The following is a 14,101-nucleotide window of genomic DNA, read 5'->3' as shown; positions in this document are numbered from 1 at the left end:
ATGGCTGCTAAATCGTATCCTAAGGACTATTCTAGTCCTAAGTTTAACCAATTCAATAGCAAGATTGGAGATGCTTGTGAGCATGTAATAAAGTTTGTGAAAACTTTTGGAGGAGTTAGATTAGATGATGATTTAAAGTTAAAGGGATTCTCTAAGTCTTTTATGGAAAAAGTGTACACATGGTATGTCGATCTTACAATTGGCTTTGTTAAATCATAGAGTCAAATGTGCAGAATGTTTGGAAAAAAATTTTTTCTACCCAAGAAAATGTTACTTTGATTGACTTAGGAATAAAACATCAGAAGTCATGAAAAGATCTTATGGAATACATCCAACATTTTAGGAAAAGAGTGTTAGATATTCAAGATTCTCATGATGAGAAGGAGCTAGTAAAAGTATGTATCCAAAGAATATTTGATAAGTATAAGGTGCACTTGGAGAATTTGTCTCTTCCAACTTTTACTGCTTTTGGTTGAAGCTATAAGAAGAACCAACAATATAGTTCTTAGGTAATGGGGAATCAATCATTTCACTAGAAAGAATACTTTTACAGTGAATACGATTTAAAATGAAACAAGAGAAAAAAAGAGACCTTCTCGGCCTAATATGTGCCATAGAAGAGACAACCAAAGAAAAAGATAAGATAATGATATTGACTTTCCACCATTCTTAGTTCTAAGGATAAAGTGAAAACACTTCTTAAAGAATGGATTAGGGATGAAAATACAAATCTACCCTATGTTTCATGACCTCTAATAGCAGAAGAAAAGTCCAACCCAAGACATTATGACTATCATTGAATGATTGGTCACCACTTTCTAAATGTAGAAATTTTCATAGAATATTTCATCAAAAAGTGCAAGTAAGAGAAGTGCTAATTGAAAATAATAGAATTAAAAATAATCCACTTCTAATTTATCAAAATCCCTAAGGCATGTGAATATAATCATTCATACTAATTATGATGATCTTTTTCCTTCAACTATTCTGTTTGAAGACATGTAAGTAGCAAATATGGTTACTTTTTCCATTGTAAATTTACTTATGAGAACACCCAGTTCTAGGCATTTTTTTTATTAACTTGAGTTTATGGAAGAATCAAGAAAAGATGCAACTCTTGCATTAGTGAAGATAACAAGATAACAATATAAAGAATGTAATATTGTAGGAAGATCTATGAGAAAAATGGTAAATGGATATGAGAATGTCATAGTATTCATAAGGCTAATATGTGTATTCTTCATCATTTTCAGAATAAGCCACTTTATGTAGAGAGTACCATCAATAGATATCCTATCAGAAGAACATTCAATAATGATAGATCTTCTGTGAACCCTATGCCTTTGTCCATTTTGAAGGCAATGAATATTAGCTTAAAAAGTTTATGTCATCCTATAAGTATCATTTCTTTTAATAATAAGGAGATTTTGATATTGAGACAAGTGATAGTGAATTTCAAGATATGACCAATTCAAGATTAGACTTGTTTCCATGTTATTGATGCTAATGTAGCTTATCATGTTCTTATAGGAAAAAAGTTCTTGTACACCCTTAACATTATCTCATCCATATACCATCAATGTATTAAATGTCATTGAAAAGGAAATAAATTTTCATTCTATCTATAAAGGCACCATTTGATTAAAATAAAGTAAATTATACTAAGGTATTTTTTTAAAAATCAAGCAGAATATGGAGAAACATCTATTGCCAGACCTATAGGTGTTTCACTTCCAAAATAAAAAGAGTTCTTTAGTAAGAGAGATGATAATGGTGAAAAAAATGTCAAGGTGGAAAAAGAAGACATGAAAATGCTTTTGGAGATGAAATAAAAGTAGAAGGAAAAACTACTAAGGCAAGTTCTTACACTTGTAAAGATGGTAAAACTATCTATTGTTATGATGGGACATAGGGTTTGGGGAAACACCTCTCTTTACCCCTATACCATAAGAACCTCGTAATGAGTGATCACTTTGTTTTCAAGTAAAAATGAGTAAATAAAAGATACAAGACAAGTAAAAATGAGTAAATAAAAGATACAAGAGTTTGTACTTAGCTCTAAAACAACTTCAAGATCAACCTAAGCCATAAAGAGATAAACTGGAAGAAACAAACATGGTTAAAAAATGAGAGACGGTTAAACCACTTTTTATTAGCAAGAATCTTTTAAGTGAACAAAGAATTACACTGATTTAACTCTTGAAAGAATTTTAAGATGTTTTTGCTTTGACATTTGAATAGTTGCCTGGGCTACAAGAAAATCTAGTTACACATGAATTACACATTACTCTTGGAAGCAAACATGTCAAGCAACATACTTGAGTGTTCCACCATGAAGTTAAAAACTAGATTAAGGAAAAAATCAACAAACTTCTCAAAGTTGGGTTTATTAAACCAATACAACATCTTGCTTGGTTAGCTAATATAATTCTAATTAAGAAGAAGAATGGAGCAATCAAGGTATGTGTATATTTCAGATACTTAAATAAAGTATGTCCCAAAGGTGATTTTCTTTTTTCCAATATTGATACTTTAGTTAATGCTACTATTGGCCATGAAATGTTCTCATTTATGGATGGATTCAGTGGCTACAACCAAATTAAAATGGCCCTAAGTGATGTAGAGAAGACAACTTTTCTGAACTCTATTTGAAAATTTTTATTACACCATTTTACCTTTTGGATTGAAGAACTTAGGTGCAATTATCAGCGTGCTATGATAACCATTTTCCATGACATGATGCATGATTGTATGGAAGGTTATATAGATAATATAGTAATGAAGTCCAAAAAAGCCTCAGATCATTTCCAAAATTTACATTGAGTCTTTGAGTGGTGTAGAAAATACAAGTTAAAGATGAATCTTTTAAAGTGTGCATTTTGGAGTTTTAGTTGGGAAGTTCTTGGGTTTTGTAATTCATATAAAAGGAATTGATGTTGATCTAATAAAGAGAAAGGCTATCCAATCTATGTCACCTCAATAAACCAAAAGTAAATTAACAGTCTATTAGGGAAAGTCTCTTATATTCGAAGATTTATTCTAGCTTTGAGAGAAATAATAATTCTTTTTCAAGCTCTATTGAATATGGGAATTTCTTTTGAATGGGGGGTACAACAACAGAAAAAATTTGACAAGATTAAAAAAATTTTAACTTATCCAACAACCATGACGATGCTTATGAAAAATCGACCAATGATATTATATCTTACTTTTATTTCACATTTAATTGGTGCTTTATTAGCACAAGAAGTGGAAGAGCAAGAATGACCTGTGTATTACTTGAGTAGATATCTACATGAAAGTGAGTTAAATTACTCACCAATGGAGAAACACTGTCTTGTGTTGATATTTGCTACTCAAAAGCTTCGTTACCACTTTCTGGCTAATAAACTTATAGTGGTGATCAAATCATATTCAATCAAATTCTTACTTTTTAAACCAGCTTTATTAGGAAGAGTAGCAAAATGGCTTTTTTTTCTTGGAGAGTTCGACATATCAATTGTTCAGTCGAAAGCTATCAAGTCTCAAGCATTTTCAGATTTGTTAGCACATTTTTTATCCCAACAATAAAAAGGTCTACACTGTTCTATTCTAAATGAATTTCATGAAAATATATATGCAGTAAATATAAAAGAAAAAGAATAGAATTTATATTTGATGGTTCTTTTACAACTTCAAAAAAAGGCTCTACTATAGTTTTGATCCCACCAGGTAAAGAAGTTGATTCCTCGAAAGAGAGTATTGAGTTAAAGTCATCTTATTCAAGTAGAAGAGACACCTTATTGGATGAAAAAGCATGAAAAGAATGACACTCCTTGATTCTAGGTTTAGAGTTAAACTCCCTAGAATCAGGTAGAGAACAATCTCTTTAGCCTTTAAATTGGATTTTGCATGCACCAATAATCAGATAGAATATGAAACATTGATTTTAGGATTGTTTATAGTAAATACCATTAAAGTTAACAATCTTTATATTCATGGAGATTCTAATCTTATTATTAAGCAGGCCAATGGTGAATTCGCATTGAAAAAACCAATATTAACTTCTTATAGAACACTTGTTGAGGCTCTATGGAAGAAGTTTCAGAATGTAAGATGTGAACATAGCCCAAGATCCATAAATATGTATGCTAATGCACCTGCTACCTTAGCTTTCAAATTTTGATCCTGGATGAAAATTAAAGTATTATTATATCAATAATCAGAAAAACTCTTCCATGTTTATCTAGTGAATTGTGATAACCTCCAGATTATGAAAATGATGAAGATTGGCGTTTCCCTATCATCAATTAATTGGCCAAGCCTACTTTTATTAGTATTTTAGATTTGAAACACTTTGTTTTAATCTATGGTGTTTTATACCATAAAAGTACCAATGGGGTACTAGCAAGATGTGTTTCTAAATGTGAAGCATAAGAAATATTAAAAATGATACATGAACAATTGTGTGGGGAGAAAAGTCTATTATTACATCATTTACTTAAAAAAGCTGGATACTTTTGGCCAATAATGTCTAAAGATGTATTGTAACTTCAAAAATCTTATAGCAAGTGTTCTAAACCTCTTGATGTCAAATAATGCAATTTTATTGGTAGTGTTGGTGATTGACGAAGGCCTTATATTGATCATCTCAAAAATAGAGTTCTTTTAACTAATTATCATGATGCAAGATGGTTTAAGAAAAGAGTTCAAAATTTTTTCATGAATGGGAATGATTAATTTTGAATCTCATTCTCGAAAAAGTCTTTGAAATATGTATCTCCAATTGATGTACAACTATTGTTAAAAGAAGTACATGGTAAGAATAGTAAAAAACATGAAAAAGGTAAGAAGCTCTATCAAAAACTTTTAGATATTAGGTATTACTGGTCTACTATAGAAGCAGATGTTTTGAGTCATGCAAAGAAATATTACCCATGCCATGTTCATGGAAATGCCATACATGCTCCAGCAGTAAAACCCTATAGCATTACCACTCCTTAACCTTTGAATACTTGGGCATTCAATTTGATTGGGCATATTAGTCCTTCTTTCAAAAGTTACACATGGATACTAGCAGCAATAGAGTATTTCATGAAACGGGTAGAAACTATTCCTTTAAAGAATGCAACAGGTCCAGCAGTGGCAAACTTTATTAAAAAGAACATTAGTTATTTTTTTAGAATACCCAAAAGAGTTATGTCAGATAATAGCACTCCATTCATCAACTCAAATGTGAGAGAATTACTTGCACTTTATGATGTTGATCATGTGAAATTATCTCTTTACTATCTAAAAGGAAATGGTCAAGCTGAAGCCACAACAAAGTTTTATTTAAAATACCTAGTAAAATGGTCTATAAAGAGCCGAAATAGAGGTGTAAAGCTCTCCCAGTAGCATTATGGGTGTATAAAACTCCAAAACAATGACCTATAAAAGTGACTCTTTTTTCATTAGTATATGGAACAAAAGTTGTATTACTAGCCAAAATACTATTGCCTTCTATAAGACTAGCTCTAGATGTTAGGTTTGATAATGATTGTTTATGAATTTTAAAATTAGAAGCATTAGGAGAAATAAAAGATAAGGCAAAGAAAAACTTGTCAATGTACCAAAGAAAATTGTTTAAAGCCTATGATAAGTTAGTGAAGAAGAGAAATTTTGAAGAAAGTGATTTGGTACTACATGCTGCAGAACATATCACAAAAAGAACACTAGCTTCAAAGTTCAGTCTAAAGTGGGAACGACTATTTATTGTATATGAAGTAAATAATAATGGCTATTGCAAGTTGATGAATCCTTAAAATAGTGCTATCACAGCACTTATCCACTTTTAATACATCAAGAAATTTCATGTATAAGACTTAAACTCCACTTTTTTTCTGTTTGATGATTGAAAAGTGAATTTACCTTAGTCGTAACTTTATCGCTTATATTTTAGCTGTACTTTATTATTTATAGCCGCAGTTTTTATTAATTATGTTTTGATTATACTTTTCTACTTATACTTCAATCACAGTTTTATCGCTCATATTTTGACTGAAATATGTTATGTACATTTACAAATCATACATTGACTATAACGTTAACGCTTTTTAAAAGGACTGAATTAATCTCCTAAACATTGAGTTAAGAGATACTCTCTTTTTAATGTAAAGTTGAGAAAAAATTTTCCTTGGTCGCATATAAGTAGAAATGAAGAATAATTATTAGCAATGAAAAAATAAAGAAAAGATGTAAAAAAAAGTATTCAACCAACACTAAGAAAAGTTTAAAAAAAAAACAAGAGAAATGTTGAAGTAAAGAAATAAAAAAATAAGATCTAATTGACTATGTAACTTCATAAAAAAGAGTTAGCCTTGCAAAACTGAGAAATAGTTTCCAACTTCTTCCATAACTCAGCCTAATGATCTTTTTGCAACTCTAATTCCTTTTGAAGTAAGGTAATCTTTTCTATGTTTCCACTTTAGTTTTCTTAGCTCCTACAGAAAGAAAAACTTTGGCTTTAGACATACATATGTTAATACACCCAAGTCTAAATCCAACTTTTAAGGTATCATCTATAAATTATAACATCAACAACAATCTTTCTAAAGAAACATTAGACAATAATGTATCTACAATCAATAAAACTTTTCCCAAAACATTCAAAGTGCAAGAAATAAAATCTTCACTCTGAAATATACATGTATTCCAATATTTACTTTCTTTCTGATAAATACAATCTAAATATTTCACATATTATGATAGAACAAAAAAACCATAAAAATCTAATCCACTTAGGTTAGAATACTCGCAGAATGTGTTTCAGGAGTATCAAAAACACTAACAGTATTCTTATGCCTCGATATTGGATAAAAAGAAACATGAGGAGCCATATCAAAAGCAATAATAGTTTGAACAAGTTGAGTCTGAACAATTTGAGGTTGAGCACTCCGAATAACATCACCAACAACTTTGTTCACTTTTGAGATTACAATTTTGTCATTATAAATATCATTGACAAACTTATTAAAAAAATCATTAGCATCAATATCAATTAAAGATTTAGAATTATCTACTTGGATATTATCAGCATCAACTTCATTATCATCTTTTTAAACATCATCATCCGTATTCGAAAAGTATTCACCATCAATCCTATCATTATATTCATCATCACAAGACTTGTCACCATTAATAACAATAAGTCCTTCTTTCTAAGTAAAGTTTTCCTGTAAAAGCAAAATATAAAGATAAAATATACATCTTTACCCAAAAAAAAAAGAATAACAAAAATGAGAAGAGCTTACTTTGTGAGAAGATACATATTTCTCTTTTGATTGACATGAAGCATGAGAAGTAATAATCCCAGTGGTTTCTTCATCTATTTGATTCTCACATGTTTTTTCTTTTTCTTTGGATGAAATATGTATCAAGCACAAAGATATGTCACTCGGAGCAACATTGAGAATTGGAAGATATTTCTTAGAATTAGACAATGGTATGCAAAAGGTGTTCCAATAAAAAATACGTTCATCCCAATAAGCAAGCCATCCAAAACTGTAGTAGCTGTCTTTATCAAATAGTGGCACAACATAGTGTCTAACCTCTTTATATTTCTTCTAAACTTCATAAAAAAGAAACTCAGAAACATAAAAGAAAAAATCTTCATCCAAAGGCATAAGAAGAGCACGTGAAACCATTTAATCGTACCTAAATTGACGTGTAACTTTACACATTGAATATACTTCAATGAATGTGAATCTCTATCAATACTAGCAGTAGTACTCTATATTATAAAATGCAGCATAATTAGTTAATCTAGAAATAGAACTCAATTTCTTGCCTATTTAATGTTTGAGAATGAAGTTGGCTTGGCGTACCATAGTAAAAAGCATGATCACCATAACCATTTTTCATCTACAAGTTTGGGCGCCAAATAAACTTTTTGGCTATATCTAACATTTCAAGAACACTTTTTTTAATACTCTGATTATGCCATGCCCAAGCTCTATAATTATTTTTGAAGAGAAGGCTGGATGAAGAAATAGCAAGTGGAGGATGTGAATTAGGCATTGGAGCACAAACACTAAATCTTTCCCACAAGCACATCTGAATGAAGAAAAATTGATATACGTTAAAATCTTTTACCGAACAATTGATGCTTCAGTTTTTGAAAGATATAAATCCAATCACTTAGAAAGAAATCCGAGATAGAGATGAGCTAATAAGAAACGCATACCGTTAGCAATTTTAATAGATATAAGAATCAGAGCTGGACTAATTCCATTATCTAGACATCTTAAAAATACATACCAAGCTAACTACATCATCAATAGTGCTTCCACTTCATACTTAGAATCAAGAAATTCCTGAGAGTTATTTTCATCTTCTTTTATTCTGAACTTATAAAAAAAAAGTCCAACCTAATTAGATAATCGAGCTATATTAGATTTTTCCTTTTAACACTTAAGCAAATCACAGAAGAAGCTACAAATTTTCTTTTCTATTTTATACAATTCAATGTACAAATATTGTCTCTAAAGATAAGGAAGTTTAAGAAGAACACGTATATCTTCCAGAGTAAAAGTGAACCCTTTTCAAGTAGTGATTATAGCATAAGAAAAATTGTTCCATTTGTCAAAATAGCACACCATGCATCCATTCTACCTTCTTTATGAATACGAAGTTTGGAGGTAACTTATACAACATTAAGCACCCCTACTGAAGATAAAACTTTTGCATAGTAGGCTTTTTAATTATTTTGTTCAACCAATCTTCCTAACCTTGAACAGGTTGTGAATTTCAACCAAACTTAGTAACAAAAAGTGGAAACACTCCATATTCAAACTTGAACTTTTTAGAATAGAGGAGCCTAGAATATAAACTCTATAGGTTGATGCTTTAAAACCATTACTTTGCCAAAAATAGCCAATATTAAGACTTTGATAAGAAAAAAATCTTTCTCTCACACACTTGTTCCCAAAAATGATCTTTTTCTCCTTTTCTAATGATTTTATTTAACCAATCTTGGGGAAAAGAATGAAGTACATAACTCTTTCCATCACGAAGACATACTTTCTTTCCAAGATGCGCTTTTGAAATAGAATCTTCTGAAATATTATTTTTTTTCTCTTTCTCACAGGAGCTCAAATTGTGTGGGAAGATTGACCATAATTAACTCTCGACATTGAAATTGAAGAATACCTACAAGAAATCAACAACAGAATTCAAATAAGTTTTTCTTAAACACACACAATAGTTTTTGTTTTTACTCTAAAAAAATAAAAAATCAAATACCCTAAAAAAAAGTCAAATAATTAAAGAAAAGAAATTTGCTAGAACTTTTAAACAAAGAATAAATTGTTAAAAAATTATTCATATACAGTTAATATATCATATAAAACATACTTATCAAACAAATCAATTCTTTTTCTTTTCTATAACAATTCACATGTATCACATAAAACAATATAACAAAAAAAATTGAAATATAAAATCTCATCATAACAATATGATAATAAATACTATTTTTTACTTCTTTTACGTTTTCCAATAAACAATAGTATCATAACTTTAAAATGTACTATTAACACTATTATTTATTATAAAATTACTATCCATCAAAACTATTATTAAGACTAAAACTATCCATCAATTTTTTTATTATACACATAGAAGTTATGATGACATACATATAAGAATATCACAAATATTTTTTTTAATTCAATTGATTTGACGAGACTAGTGCCTTCACACGACTTCCATAGCTCAACTATTTGCTTGAAATGGGCAAGCCAGAGATTAGCCACAATATATATATATATATATATATATATAAATTGAATAAACAAATGAAGATAGAAAAAAAAGTTAAAAAAAAAATACTTGTTCAAAAGATAAAAAAAAATTTTAAAAGAAATTAGACTTTCACTTTGAATTGAAAATTTTTTCAATATAATTTTTATATTTATAGGATCAAAGAATCAATTTCTTTAATAAAAAATATTTATTTTTGTTATTCAAAATAATTTTTAATGAAATCTCAAAGTCTTCAATTTTTATTCTTCCAATTCCATCAAATTTTATTCTTAAAAGATTTTAATATTCTTCATATCTTATGCAAAATTCTACTATATTATAATTAATTTATTCATTAATTTGAGTATGACAAAACACTATTAAATGACATGATTAAATCTTTAAAAAGAATTTTGGCTTGGTTCTAACATATAACGAGGTGAAAAACATCAACCTACTAATTTTAACAATTTTTTTAAGAATACAAAAGAGTTGCTTTGGTAGCTGCCAACTTTCAATCAATGAGTTCTTGATACAAGTCTGCTTTTCCAAGTTGTATAAACCCATATTCTCACTTTTTAAGCATCCATCAAATGCTTCATGTCTTGATGTTAAAGTTATACCCCATTACATATAAACAATTTTTAAAAAAATAACATACAAACTAATTATGATTCACTAAAACAGCACATCATTGTTAAAAACTTTTCTTTACTTTCTTATACAAGGAAGTGATAAAAGAAATAATTACAAATTTTACTTTTTTTTTGTTATTAAAAAAAAGTTATATATATTGCTCCTCTTTATTTTTGTTATATGAAAGATAATTTTATTGTTAAAGATTGAATTTATGCATATTTTTGTTTAAAGGAAATAGTCACATTAATTGTTTCATTGAATTTAAAATATATATATGTAATACCCCAGCCCAAATGATAATTAGGCTAAAATAATACTAAACCCATTAGTTTATTAAATGATTAATTAGTAAGAGATAAAAAGGCTGAGATATTATATAAAAGAAAATATAGCTATTATGAAACAAAAAAGAAATTAGAATTATTCTTCCTCATCTTTCTTAAGGTTAAAGAATATGAAAAATCAAGATGCAGATTGGAAATCAGAAGCTACAATCAAGTTAATCTCCTAAAAGTGACTATATTTCATCTTTTTGTTTAAGAAATATGTCATGTTGGTTGCTATTATATGAAGTTAAAGTTTCGAGAGAAAAATAAAATAAAATGAATTCTTTCATTAATCTTCATGATCAATTTGGGTAAATTATTGGGTTTTATTTAATTCATGTTAATAAGATTTAATGATGATTATTAAGTAGATTGTGAATGCAGAAAGTTGGGATTTGGATTTTTAAAACTTAAAGTAGAAATTATATTTTTAGATAAGATACTATTATCTATAATAGTAGACTAAAACAATATTCTATATCAAGAGATTAGATTTTGCCATAATTATTATATATCGTTAGAACACATGTTGAATCTACTTTCTAATGAAATAAATGAAAGTCGAATTTGGATTTTCTATGAAGAGTTGTCTAATTTTTACTTAAAGATATGTAGGCTATATGGCAATAGCATCATGGTTGAATTATGAAAAATGTCTTAAATTTTATACAAGGAATTAAGAATTGAGCCATACATGTTTGAAAATATTATTGAGTCTAATTTCTAACAAAACAAGTAGAATTGGAGTCTCCTATGAATAAATATTTAATTTTTATTAGAAGTTAGACATGCTATCTCAAAGCAGCATATAATGTCAATTGAAAATTTTATTATAATTAGTATACAAGGAATTATGAGGTGAGCCATATATGGTTAGAAAGCTTATCAAGTCTAGTTTCTAACGCATTAAAAATATCTTAATTTCAAGTTGTATATCTTGAGATATGATCATTTTAGTAAAAGTAGCGCGAGTTGCTAAAATTAATTAGTTAAGTTAATTCTTGAGTAACTTAGTTGTTTTTAGTATAAATTGTCTCAAAAAAGGTTGATTAATTTCAGATGAGTTGAAATGATCTTGAATAAGCCATTAATAATTTTTGGGAAAAAACTAAGTGGTGAAATCGAAAAGAAGTTAGTAGAATCTCACACACTTTGCTTGGTTTCAAACCTATGTATATATGTATGTTTCTAAATGAGTAAATGTTTTATTTTTTTTATTTTTGTTATATGAAAATTGATCAAGCATATGATTAGTTTGTGTTTTTGCTATGTAAATGATGGATCATGCTTATGAATAAAATTGGAAAATGATTCATGTTTAAAGAACAATTTTATGACAGCTACATTTTTACATCCCAAGGAAGTGGGATCATTGACACCGAAACTAGTTTTATGACCCAGGCTAACAGGTTATATTAGTTAGCATAGTCATGATCATACGGCCTTACTAATGGGTTATAGTAGTTAGCGTAAGGCTTTCGCTAACAGATTATAATAGTTAGTAATGATCATGAGGATGAAATTATTGATACGGTCAATATCACAGGTTATAGCAGTGACCATAACATATGATAAACAAATGATAATGATGATTTTTAAATATTGATTCATGATTTAATTTAATTACGATATTTGAATGGCAACAATTTTGAAATGATTTATGAATTGATATGTTTAATATTGATTTGTTATCTACAAAATGTTTGACATAATATTGATTTTTGAAATGTTTTGATATTATGATTTAACGAATGTTTTATATTGGTATGTATGAAAACAAGCTTGATCCAGTAAAATATATGAGGTTATACTTGTTGAGTTGTGGTTTGTTCATTTCTTTTTAACTTTTTCTTTACAGATAATTAAAATGATAAGTATGCTTGGTCTTTAGAGAGCTAGAGGATCAAATTGGAAATATCACTTGAGTATTAAAGACATTGTTCGTTAGTGAGATCTTACGAAATAGTTTTGTATTTTTATTAGTTTATATTTGATATATATATATATATATATATAGATTTATCGTTAGTTGGATTAAAGATATGGATTTTATTTGGTAAATAATTTTATTGAAGAATTTTAGAATGATTAAGAAAAAAGGCTTCGTATAATTTTAAAGTATTACTTCAAAGTAATATGACTGTGTTGTGTCTTAGTCTTAAAGCGTGACAATATATATATATATATTCTTTTTTATTATTCATTTTAATCACTTCTCTATTTTTTTAGAGAACACCTTATTACTTTTTTTTAATATTTTTTTATTTTTAGGGAAATACTCTCATTACCTATTCATTATAGTAATTTTTTTATTTTTTAGGTAAATACTTCCATTATCTATTTCTTTTAGCAATTTTTCTATTTTTTAGGGAAACACTCATTTATCTATTCCTTTTAATAGGTTTTTTATCTTTTAAGAAAATACTACCATTACCTATTCCTTTTACTTTTTCCAATTTTTAAAGAAACATTCTCATTATTTGTTCACCTATTTTGTAAGGAAACATTTTAATTATGTATTCTACTATTTTTTAAGGAAACATGTTTATTACTTACTTTTTTATTTTTTTAAAAAATAAACACTTCTACTATTTCTTCTCCTATTTTCTTTAGGAAAACACTTTCGTTAATTGTTCTATACATTTAAAAGTTTTAATAATTTTTAAAATTTGATCATTCTATGCATGAAACATTCTTTAATTTACATCAAACAATTTTCATACAGAGGCAAAGAATCCATACATATATAGTCAAAAAATATAAAAATATATATTTTTATTTTCTTAGATATATAGTTTACTTTTACTCTTTCATTGTACTAATGCATAAGAACTTCTTATACTAAGAATTCTTATACATGGGGCAAAATGTATATACTTAATACTTTATTCTTTTAAATTTCTCTAAAGTTATTAAAATTGATGATAAGTTAAAACAGGTGATAAAACAGTTTCAATAAAGGTTATTTTATGGAACAGGTGATAAAACTATTTCAATAAAGGTCATTTTACAGAATAGTTATTCATCAAACAACCATTTTTACAAAATAGTTGTTTACAAAATAACTATTTAAGGAACGACTCATTTGCGGAACAACACCTTCACGGAATAGCTGTTCTTGGAACAACTTTCTCTAGGAACAAGCCAACACCTTTACCAAAAAACTCTTAAAACACAAGTTGCTTCATTAAGAGTTATTTCATAAAAGATGCTTCACCGAATGTTACTTTAACAAAAGAAAAAGTGAAAATAACCCAAGATATGGTGGGATTCTTGGGTTAATTTTACTATTGAGATGTTCCAGAGAGTTTGACTTGATGGATCAGATATGAAACTAGTTAAGAGGTTTTCTCTTAACTTTTTCCTAAAATATA

General features: G+C 27.9%; 1 pseudogene; it reads left to right on the top strand.

Moving 5' to 3' along the window:
• Positions 1–14,101, top strand: part of LOC149511957 (protein HEAT INTOLERANT 4-like) — a 39,315-nt pseudogene continuing 25,214 nt past the window's right edge.

Source organism: Durio zibethinus, chromosome 24 (assembly GCF_047325235.1).
Source record: "Durio zibethinus cultivar Kanyao isolate XHJ-2024 chromosome 24, ASM4732523v1, whole genome shotgun sequence".
Lineage (NCBI taxonomy): Eukaryota > Viridiplantae > Streptophyta > Magnoliopsida > Malvales > Malvaceae > Durio > Durio zibethinus.
This window is presented reverse-complemented; position numbering and strand designations above follow the sequence as displayed.